The sequence below is a fragment of the Pezoporus occidentalis genome, unplaced genomic scaffold, assembly GCF_034315485.1.
Source record: "Pezoporus occidentalis ecotype Australia unplaced genomic scaffold, CSIRO_AGI_Poc_V1 ctg29, whole genome shotgun sequence".
In the NCBI taxonomy this organism is placed as follows: Eukaryota; Metazoa; Chordata; class Aves; order Psittaciformes; family Psittacidae; genus Pezoporus; species Pezoporus occidentalis.
In genome coordinates, this window is record NW_026914829.1 from 2737959 (window position 1) to 2748315 (window position 10357).

At 36.5% G+C, this 10357-nt stretch overlaps 1 long non-coding RNA gene across 1 annotated transcript; it reads left to right on the forward strand.

Moving 5' to 3' along the window:
• The first annotated feature begins 1041 nt into the window (after positions 1-1041).
• On the forward strand, positions 1042-2035 carry LOC134167522 (uncharacterized). Its single transcript, XR_009966213.1, has 2 exons — positions 1042-1228; positions 1597-2035. It is a non-coding gene; the product is annotated as an uncharacterized LOC134167522 (long non-coding RNA).
• The last annotated feature ends 8322 nt before the right edge of the window (positions 2036-10357 follow it).

A 10357-nucleotide genomic window follows, 5' to 3' on the forward strand; every position in this document is an offset into this window, starting at 1 on the left:
ACAGAACTGTGACTCACCACCACCTAAGTACTTGAAGAGATGTTTAAAGAAAAAAGCAAAGAAACAAACCCAAGCCTAGTGTCTTGTTCTCTCTTCCCCCACCCATCTGCCTTTCTTCCCTTCTTCCCCTCTTCCCAGGAAAGATTCAGAAGAGTTTGTAATGATGCAGCATACCTCTATAAAACTTTAAAGAGGCCAACACAAAATGTTGCTTTGAATGTCTCAATGTGTGCACTGGCTACTAAGAAGGAGAAAAATGACTGTTACAGCTGAACCCAGGACACCCCCTTAAGGTCTTAATTGCTAGTCACATTAAAACTCTTCATACAGATTCTAACTGAAAATGAAGTGTAGGAGAAGTGAAATCTAGCCTTATTTAAGTCAGTGGGCTTTTTATCATAAACACTGACAGCAGCAGAATTTCACACAGTATATTTACTGTTGCCATCCTGGTAAATAGCTCAGCAACTATTTTAACACTCAGCTGGAAACTTTACAGCAGCACAGTATGACCATAACTTACAGCCTGATTCTTGCTGTGTTGTATAGTTACAGTGAATGTGAGCAAATCTATATAGGCAGAGGTGACAGTAGTTACACATTTGTAAGATTGCTTGGACTTTACAAATGGGAAGTGTTAAGTGACTCATATGAGCATTATTACATAGTGCCTTGTACATAGGTGGCCTCTAAATTCTTTGCAGACTTCACTCCTATGAGAATCTAAAGTTATGTTTTGCACTGCTCATTTTTTTACAGCCGTCATCACTCAGACTAAGCAAGGGTCCATTTCAAGTCTGAAACATAGTGGAGATAGATGGATAATTTTGCACTTCTTTTGTTGCTATTTTATATCTACATACTGTAATTCCTATTCCAATAATATTCAAATAGAATGAACCACCTAATTTGAATTGTCAGCTTGAATATTTGCAGCTTTCAAAAAAAGCAAAAAACTTCAAAAAATGACTAAGATTCAAGAGCACAAAGAAATTATGACATTTTGATCAGAAAGCAGATACTGTGAGATATTAAAATTAGACACCTGTTTATTAAAGAGAAAATATTCTATCTGAATGAAAATGCACTATTTTCCCTTCCTATAAGCTATGCATGAATGTGCTTAAAGTCTTCCCCCCCCAAACAAGACTGAGAAGGAGAAGTAACAGTATCAGAACCAGTGTTCAGTGGAAGCACAGAAATACTGGAGAAATTCAGCATCACAAGGGTGTTATCCTTACATATTTTTGTGGCATTTAAAAAGCAAAAAAGCTGGAATACAGACAGCAATTTCATATTTTTTATTAAGATCATGACTTCTCTTATTGCTGTCACCTGTACTTTTTATTCACAACAGTGAATTTCTGTCAATACTTATCTTTCAGCCCAGGTAGTGATTTTTTTCTGAGTGACTCTAGAAGGGCGTTCTCACAAAAGGAACGTACTCTGGGTTTGAAATAGAAAAACAAAGAGTGAGCCAGACATGAGGGAAGGTTCTGTCTCTATTCTGCTTATTGTGGGTTTTTTCACCCCTCTTTCTCTCTCTTTTTCTTCCTACCCTGTTTCTCCACTTAATTTCTTTATGCTCTTTTCTAGACCTCTATCAAATCTTTATTGAATAGAATATGAACTATACTGTCTAGATTCTCAATAATTTGCAACAGCAAAGATGTCACTGCCCATCTGAGGTTAGTAACTAAAAGCTATCATGATTCAGTATGTTAATTCAACATATTAAAATGGCTATGTATTTGACTAAGGGGGTTATGGTTTTGTTTTTCCTGCTCAGTTATTATAAATCTTTTCAGGTTTTGTAGCATTATCTTTTTAACAAGATTTGTTAAAACATAGGTAAATCTAAGTGACATTTTCTTCAAAACAGAACCTAGCTGGTTTCTTACTATTGACCGTATCAAGTGTTAGGAATGAGGTTCTTTGAATCTCAGTTTCTCAATTGCCTTGAAAGCAGGTATTGCGGATACAAGGTATTCTATTTTCTGTCAAAATAGACAGTGACATTTCCAGAAAAAACAAACAACAGAATAGCTAATCTATTTTTATTTATCAAACAACTAACATTTAAGAAACAAAGGAATCTGAACTATGTGTGTGTGGCAGACACCAGATTGTATTTTATCATGCTTAGTACAGTTTGAATAAACAACATCATAGTGTTCACCCAGGCTGAATTCATTTAATCTATTTAGTTCGGTATTTGTCTACAGAATAAGAAAAAAGTCCTGTATAAAATAAAACTAAAAGGAAAATGGTACTTTCACCTAAAATTCTTCCTGTGCAGGCTTGGAATGTGTTTACTGTATAGAATACAGTGCTCTATTGTGGCAAGCCTTCTGCAAATGAGGATAAAAGCAATAAACATCAGTTTCCTGAAAGGTAATTTATAAATAAATATAAAATTTCTTAACTGACATTGTATTAATGAATCTTCAGGTATATAACCCATGGTCATATGTTACCTATTTATTTATTGCTCTAAGGTAACAACTATTATAAAGAAAGATCTGGTTTTCTGGCAACTTGCTACAAGGGGTCACCAACTGGAAACAATTCTGCAATCAATTTTTGTATTGCATAGTTACATAAGCTCAGCTTGTTCTATTTTATTTCTATTCCATAATACAATATAAAATCAGATACTCCTTGAAGTCTTCTACATTGTTTGGGGAATTTATACAAAGTATTCTATCTTCAATTTGGTTTTCTTAATTTTATGGGACAATAGGATTGTGAATACAGACATCATCTTCCAGTGAGTCTCTACATGACTGGGTCAAAGCAATGAAGGGAAGCAAATTATATTACCCCATTCCCTTTCTGAGTTCATACACAGCAGTTACAACACATGCCTGATTCCTGTACTAAAGATAACACATAGGTAAGAAAAATTAAGAGTAGTTTGGTTAAATAAAATAGAATCACATGAAGAAAGGAATTTTGTCATACTGCTGGTCAGCAAAGATAATAATATGCAAATATTAATCTTTCTAACTACATATGAGGGAGTTAGACTGCTAAAATGTTAAGAGCTTCTCTCATTTTTAAAACACAACATTGTTGTGGAACTTCCAGATTCTGTACATCTCATGGAAGTCCACACAACCCCCCTTCACCCATCTTATTCCCCTCAAACAGAAAAACTTGGAAAAAATGAGGACTTCCAAGTTTCTCTATGCACTTGTTGGAAAAAATAATAAAAGATAGCAATGACAATTTTCAAACCTGGAAGTTAGACTTTTAGTTGCTAATTTACTATAGTTACCCATAATTAGATTTATTTTAAAAATCTTTCTGATTAATTTGGGGTTTTTTGTGTCTATTCTAACATTTGTCTTGAGACCATATTTATTCGACAAATGTGATCAGTGCTATAGCAGAAGAGAGATACATACAAAATAGGGAAGCTCTGAATTCCTTCTAGCTGAATAACATATACAACTATTATTAGTTCTATATACCAACAAGAGAATGGGAATTTTGTCCTCATTGGCTGCAGTATTGCAGAAGGATCTCCTTATCAATCCCTGAACAACTAAACTGAGACATTACCAGGTACTGTTGGTGGAGAATTGGCCACTTATAGAAAAGCAGCAGGAGCTACAGGTCTGCCTTCTTCCTGAAGGCACAAGTCAAGGTTAGCAAAGGCGAACCCATCTTTTAAAAGGCTTACCTGAATCTCAGCTCTGAAGTAATTTAGTCAGAAAATCATAGAGTTGTAGAATCATTTGGGTTGGAAAAGATCATCAAGTCCAACTGTAACCCTGGCACTGCCAAGTTCACCACTAACCAACCATGTCCCTAAGAGCCACATCCATAAGTCTTTTAAATGCCTCCATTGATGGCGACTTAACCACTGCCCTGGGCAGCCTGTTCCAATGCTTGACAACCTTTCTGGGCTAACGCTGTTTTTCTTACCTGCATTTTTTCCCTTTGAGAGACTAGAGCTATCAAGAGATAATACAGCAGATGTGCCATCTTTCTGAAGCACAACAGAAAAGCTGATAGTGATTACAGCAGGCAAAAGGACATCACTGAAACCAATCACTTGCAACACAAGCACCCACTTTACTAGTCAACAAATGGCATGATTATGCCTGTGGGACCAAAGTATTTCCCTTCTGCTCTTTCTGCTGTGGTTGACCACAAGTGCCATTCCAATTCAGGGAGCTGTCAGGGGATACAAACTGTTATTTATATACACAAGTGCTGCTGGAACAAAGCAGAAATGAGTTGAGCCAGTGCAACTCAATTTCAAAACCTTTTTAAATGTCACCCAAGAAAGACTGATGTTGGAAACCAGGCACACGTATGTATTGTGTTCCAATCACAGGTGTGGGGAGAGTTTGGAAAGTGAAATGTGAAAACTGGGAGCTCAGTAAAGAAACTGCCACACTTGCTTTTGGCAAAGCGCAAGGTACTCTGTGGGTTTCTTTGCAGATTAAGCACAGATGTGTTTATTGCCTGTGACTTCCCACATGAACAACTTTGAAACAAAGAAGGGAATTTTGCTTTGTGCTGCTTTCTATCCTCATTAAAAGCAAAGCTAAGGAGTTCAGCACTGTTTCTCCTCTGGCTTCCTCATTTGTGTTCTGTGTATCAGTAGGTGGCTTCATATCCCACTTTTACGGGAAAGCATAGCATGGAGCCATAGGCATAGCATGGGATCAGTCAGTCAGCTTTATATTCTTTTTCAAAGGAGTAGTTGTTCCCACTGCTGCTGCCTGAAAGCCCTTTAATCACAATCAGTTATACATATATATATATATATATATATATATATATATATATACACATTCTGTTCTATTCTGAAGGGCAGACCACTATACAGACTGTGGTGGACCACCAGGAGGAGGAGCACTATGTCTGGGAGAGAGGGCATATGAGAGTGGTGTGGCAGCAATTTGTCACCCAGCTGTGGGAACAATGCAGCACAAGGCTGAGCATGTTACCAAAGAGGATTGTAGGGGAAAGAGGTGCTGCAGACATGATGGGTCTGGCCACAGTGTCCTGGCAGAGCCTCAGCTACCCAGTGACATGATGAGAAAGAGCAACACAAGCAGAGAGGGAGACCCAAAATCTACCCAAGGGGTGCCACTGGGCTGTGTGCCTGTTCTTATGTGAATGAGATGCACTGGAACCCTAACAGTACCCACGTAGTTCCATCTCATTTTATCCTTTTTTTCCAGATCCTTTCCATCTGCCATGCAGAGCTGTGGGACCTGTGTTTGACAAGGAACTTGCCTTTCCAAATCCCACGCAGAGCTTGTTCAACCAAGGTCTGCTGCATTAATCATGAGCAAAGTCCACGGAGGTTCCCTCAGCTTTCATCACCCCCCAAAATACAGCAGATATACACAAAGACTTTGAAGATGGGGGACGGATCTTAAGCCTTGTCCTTGAAGGGGTCGCTACTGATCAGTACTCATATTGCCATGATTATCAGGCCCTCCAAAAGAAGCTGTGCTTTAGCCAGCAATTCCAACCAAAACACTATCTTTTCAAGTATGTTTGCTTACTTATTTCTTCTATTTCTATTAAAAGGTGGGGGGAGGGGGAGTCCAAGTGAGTTAGGTTCCACAAACTGCATTTCTCTTCACTGTATTAATGAGATAGATGTGGTACAAATCTTCATACTACTGTTACAGCTTAATCTCCTTGTCAATGTCAGTTCTTCCATTCACTCTATAATATATGCTGAAAGGATTGTTATTCATCATGTTAGAGGAATGCAAAATGGTAATGCACATGGGGAAAAAAAGAAAACTATACCTTGTTTAATGAACTGAAAATAAACAAGGAGAAGTTTTATTAATATATCATTTAGTTCAAATCCTCAGAGCCTGCGATTATGTTTTCTTCCAACAGTAATGAGGAAAAAAATTTCAGCAAAGTACTTATTTTGCAGGGGCAAAAGCCAGTATCAATGCCAGTATCAAATCATGATATTAATAGTCTCTCTCCAAAAGCTTAAAACAAAGTTTCTCAAGAAGCTTAAAGCAAAGTTTCTCAAGATATCTCATGATCACATCTCATAGAGTATAAATAGCTACTGAGTTCAGTTCACATATTCTCCTGCCAACTGATTCACTTATCTAATCACAGTATTGATAATAGACTTCAGTCAAACACAAGCAAAGTCTGATACTGTTTTCCTAGAGTATTACCTGCTTTCCATCTGTACCAATAAAGACAGAACCATATTATAACCAAATTACATTATACGAATTCTCATATATATATATATATATATACACATATATATACATATATATACATATATATACATATATATATAAAATACAGCCAGGAGATAGTGTGTAAGAAATAGTAGCTACCTACATAAAATCTCAGGCCAGGCAGGTGTCCTGGGGAGCTCAAAAAAGTGAGTTTTCACTGCTGCACTGGAGCTGTGAACCTGAGCATAAAGGTTGGCCTAATAATGTGAATTCTTTGTGTTGATGCTCTGGTTTTTCCCATCACAGTTGTCTTCCATGGTATAAAATAGAGTCTACACCAGACACTCCTGAAACTCAGAAGTCTCTCACTAACTTTTGTCTGAACCCTGACATGAATGCTTGAGCAGCTATTTGTAACTGCAGAAGCTTACAAAATGCCTCCCCTTAGATCCTGTTTTGTGAAAAGTAATACTCACAGACCTGTTCTCAGGATTGCAGTCAGTTGATATTATTTGATAGCGTGGAATTATTCACAGCCAGTTTCCCTTGTTACACGCCACCTGATGAGTTTGTACAATATTGTTATACTTAGGTTGCTGCTGGTAGATGGTATTAGATGTGACACACAGTGATTAAAAGTTTTTAAGATGCATATTTTCTAATGAGTTTTATTGAGCTTACCATATTTATGTTAGCTTCTAACCAACTGTTCTTGAATGACCTCACACTTTTTTCTTCTTTATACATTCACATAATGGAAATTAAGTAACTGAGTGATAATACCAGTGTTTTTCTAAAAAATTACATGAGAATTCCAAGGCACATTGGTTATAAGTACACCTGGAGTTTTCTTGTTCATCATAAGCATAATTTACTTAGATTTTTCACAGGTCTCTAACTGTGTAGTACAACTGCTGCTTCATAGATTTTGGAAGACTCCATAATTATTTTTTTTTTAATTATTATTTTCTTGTCCTTCTACTGACACTTATTTGCTGTTTGAGCAGACGAACAAATCTCATAGTCACTTAATAAATTTAAAACATTAGGTCATTATTTTTAAATACTTTTCTAATAGTTTACATAATCACATACACCATAACAGAGCCCATTTATCTAGATGGTAGAAGTAGCCTTCTAAATAAGGCAGAAATGCAATGAGAACAATGTAAGCCAAAGTTCCAACAACGCTGGAATAAGAACAGATGAATATAAATTGCCTATGAATATGATGAAACGAAATATTAAAATGTTTCTAATCTCTTAATTACTGTGTATTGTAATTCCTACTGGACCCCTTAGCTTCTGCAGATGATTGTTAGTTTGTACCCATAAGAAAGCTGGGATCTGATAGCACCAGCATTCACACCCAGCTGTTTTTTGACAGTTATTTCTTGTCTCTCTTGGCATTTAATAGTAAAGCAGAGAACCGTTTACTTGAGGTAACTTTTAACAGCAATATGTGCAAGGAGCATATTAAAATTAAGAAATGTAACATACAATTTTAACCTACAGGAATCATTCCCAGATGCTTTGGTACCTCTCTCCTAGATATTCTTCGTTTCTACAAATATCTGCTGGAGGTACAGGACTCCTGGATGCATTATGCTTCCCCAGCAGTTCCCTATTTCTGCTTACTTCCTCTAGGGTTAGATTTTGGACACCAATAGAGTTTTCTTGACTGGAAGCAGGTTATACAGATGCTTAAGTACATTTTCTGAAAACTGACTAGCATGTGAATTTGGTAAAAGCTATTGGATAGTCCCTCCTGGAAAGGGGAATTTCAGATCCTTAAAGAGTTTTCCATATGCTTCTGATGAACTCTACCTGCCAGTATTCCCTACCCAATCTGAGCTACTCACTTATCTCACAGGCATACTTGGCATAAGTAATACAATAAATTTTACTAAAATATTAAATCTATACATGGTCAGTTAGTTTTATGTCTACTTCCAACATGAACTTTCTAGAGAGTGTCTTGTCCTACATCCCTGTCCAGCAGCCAATAGCTAAAGCAGAACTATGTATACCATCAGGCACATTAAAAAAAAACCAAAAAAAAAAACCAATCAGTACTTTGCATATTTTCTGATCAGGAAAGCTAAGCCTTCTATTCATCATCTACATCACTACACTTGTTCATATAATAATTGTAGATGCACTGTTTGTGTGAGTCATTCAATGCACTCAACTGGTGAAAGAGTAGTTCCCACCTGTATTCCAGCAGAACTAACAAAGTTGCTTCACACAGAGCTCAAGAATGCAGATTCCAAGTCCATATACAACTATTTTTACATTTTGATTTCTATACTTTGGAACAAAGAAAAACATGTTCATTATTAAGGATCACATTATGTTAATAAATAAGCATTAATTCTGTGAGACTATACTATTGTCATAGACTGAGTTTAAAAAAAAATTGATCCTATCGAGATTGGTGGTCTTTGTACACACTTGTTGGCTTCAGCTTACTTTTGTGTTTAAAACATAAACTTTTAATACCTTTGAAAGCAAGAAACTCACACTTTAGTTGTAGCTTTCAGATTCTTCTACAAGCACTAAAAAAAAAAAAAAAAGAGAAACACAGGAAATGAGCTGAAAAAGAAAGAGAGGAAAAAAAAAGAAGAAAAAGGAAGAGGTTTTGCAGACCCACATTAGAATTAATTCACAGTTCTAAACCGCCTATCAAGCTAAGCTTCTGGGCTGCTGTAGTCAAGAGCAAGAGGTCCTTGAAAAAGGAAACATGCAGATAAGAAAACCTGATAAAACAAAATGGGGTTGGTAAAATGAAGTGGAAGAAAAGATTTTACTAAAGATGAATGAAATTTAACAATGGCATTGTTCATTTATATTCCACAGAACAATAGCATGAATTTTCTTCTTTTTAGTATGATGGGTTCACTCATTCACTAAGATCAGTTGTGGGCTAACAAGACCACTTGTATTCAATACACTGTCAGTTTACTCTCATGTTTTAAAGAAATAGCCAGTCTGTGTTTGCCCACTACAGCTCAGAATGAAACAAGTGTAGGACATCAGCAAAGGGTGAAGCGTCAGCAAGCTTAAGTTGTCACTCAGGGAAGACACTCTGAACTGTAGTTTTGGCAGTAAAATTAATGAATATGTTTACACTCCTTTTTCCTTTCAGCTCTGGACTTACTTGAGCACAAAAGTAATGCTATGAAACACGTGTTAAGAAATAACTACCTCTAGTTTTATTAGTAAAGAAAAGTGATAGAAGTCAATGAAACAGGAACAAGTGGGTGGAGATTCAGTTATTTCACATGATTGCTAATACAGAAGCATTTATACCTTTCATATTCAGTGCCTGAGCTCTGCAGCTGAGTTCATGAGAATCTCACTTGATTAAGGAATATGGAATTAAAACAAAAGGCTATAATATCTCTGCCAGGTAATAAATAGATAACTAGATTATAATCTAGTTCTATGGTTCTTTTTATAATTCAGTTAGCTTCATGATATCTGAGGTCATCATGTTCATGGCATAACACAAACTGCATGACCTTTACGGGAAGGATGGGAGTCTGCCATCAAAATTGCTTTCATTAAGATCAACAGTATGAATCATTATATGACAGCTTGCAAACTGAATGCATGCAAAAAGATAATTACTTTCGTTTGAACACAAGACTGTGACAGGCACCCAGCTAACACAAAAGGATGTTGACAGTTGCTTATGAGATGATTGGTCTGAATATGAGAACAGACACAGATGTTGATTCTGTTATGATGTTTACTAAAAACCCATTCATTTAGCACTGAGATGCTCCACCTTGAACATAAATCAGGCATCAGGTGCTTTAAGAGGTAAAGATGATAATGAGGCAGATGTGACAGGATCATTTCTGTTGTACCTCTTTGAATGTATTTTTTTTCTAGCCACACTCACCTACTTCACTCCAAGGATTATCCACCATCAGCAGGTAAAAGCAGGAAAAAATAATAAAATAAATTCCCTGAATGTTTTTTGAAGTCATTCTGTACCTGAGAAAATCCGGATGCATTCTTTTTCAATCATAACCTGCATCAAATCTTTATTCAAGTAATTTCCTATGGTAATGCAGTGAGAATTGGTGAATCAGTAAAAGCTCCTAGTGCTTAGTGCATTTCACAGAAAGATCATGTTTCCTGCAGTACAAATA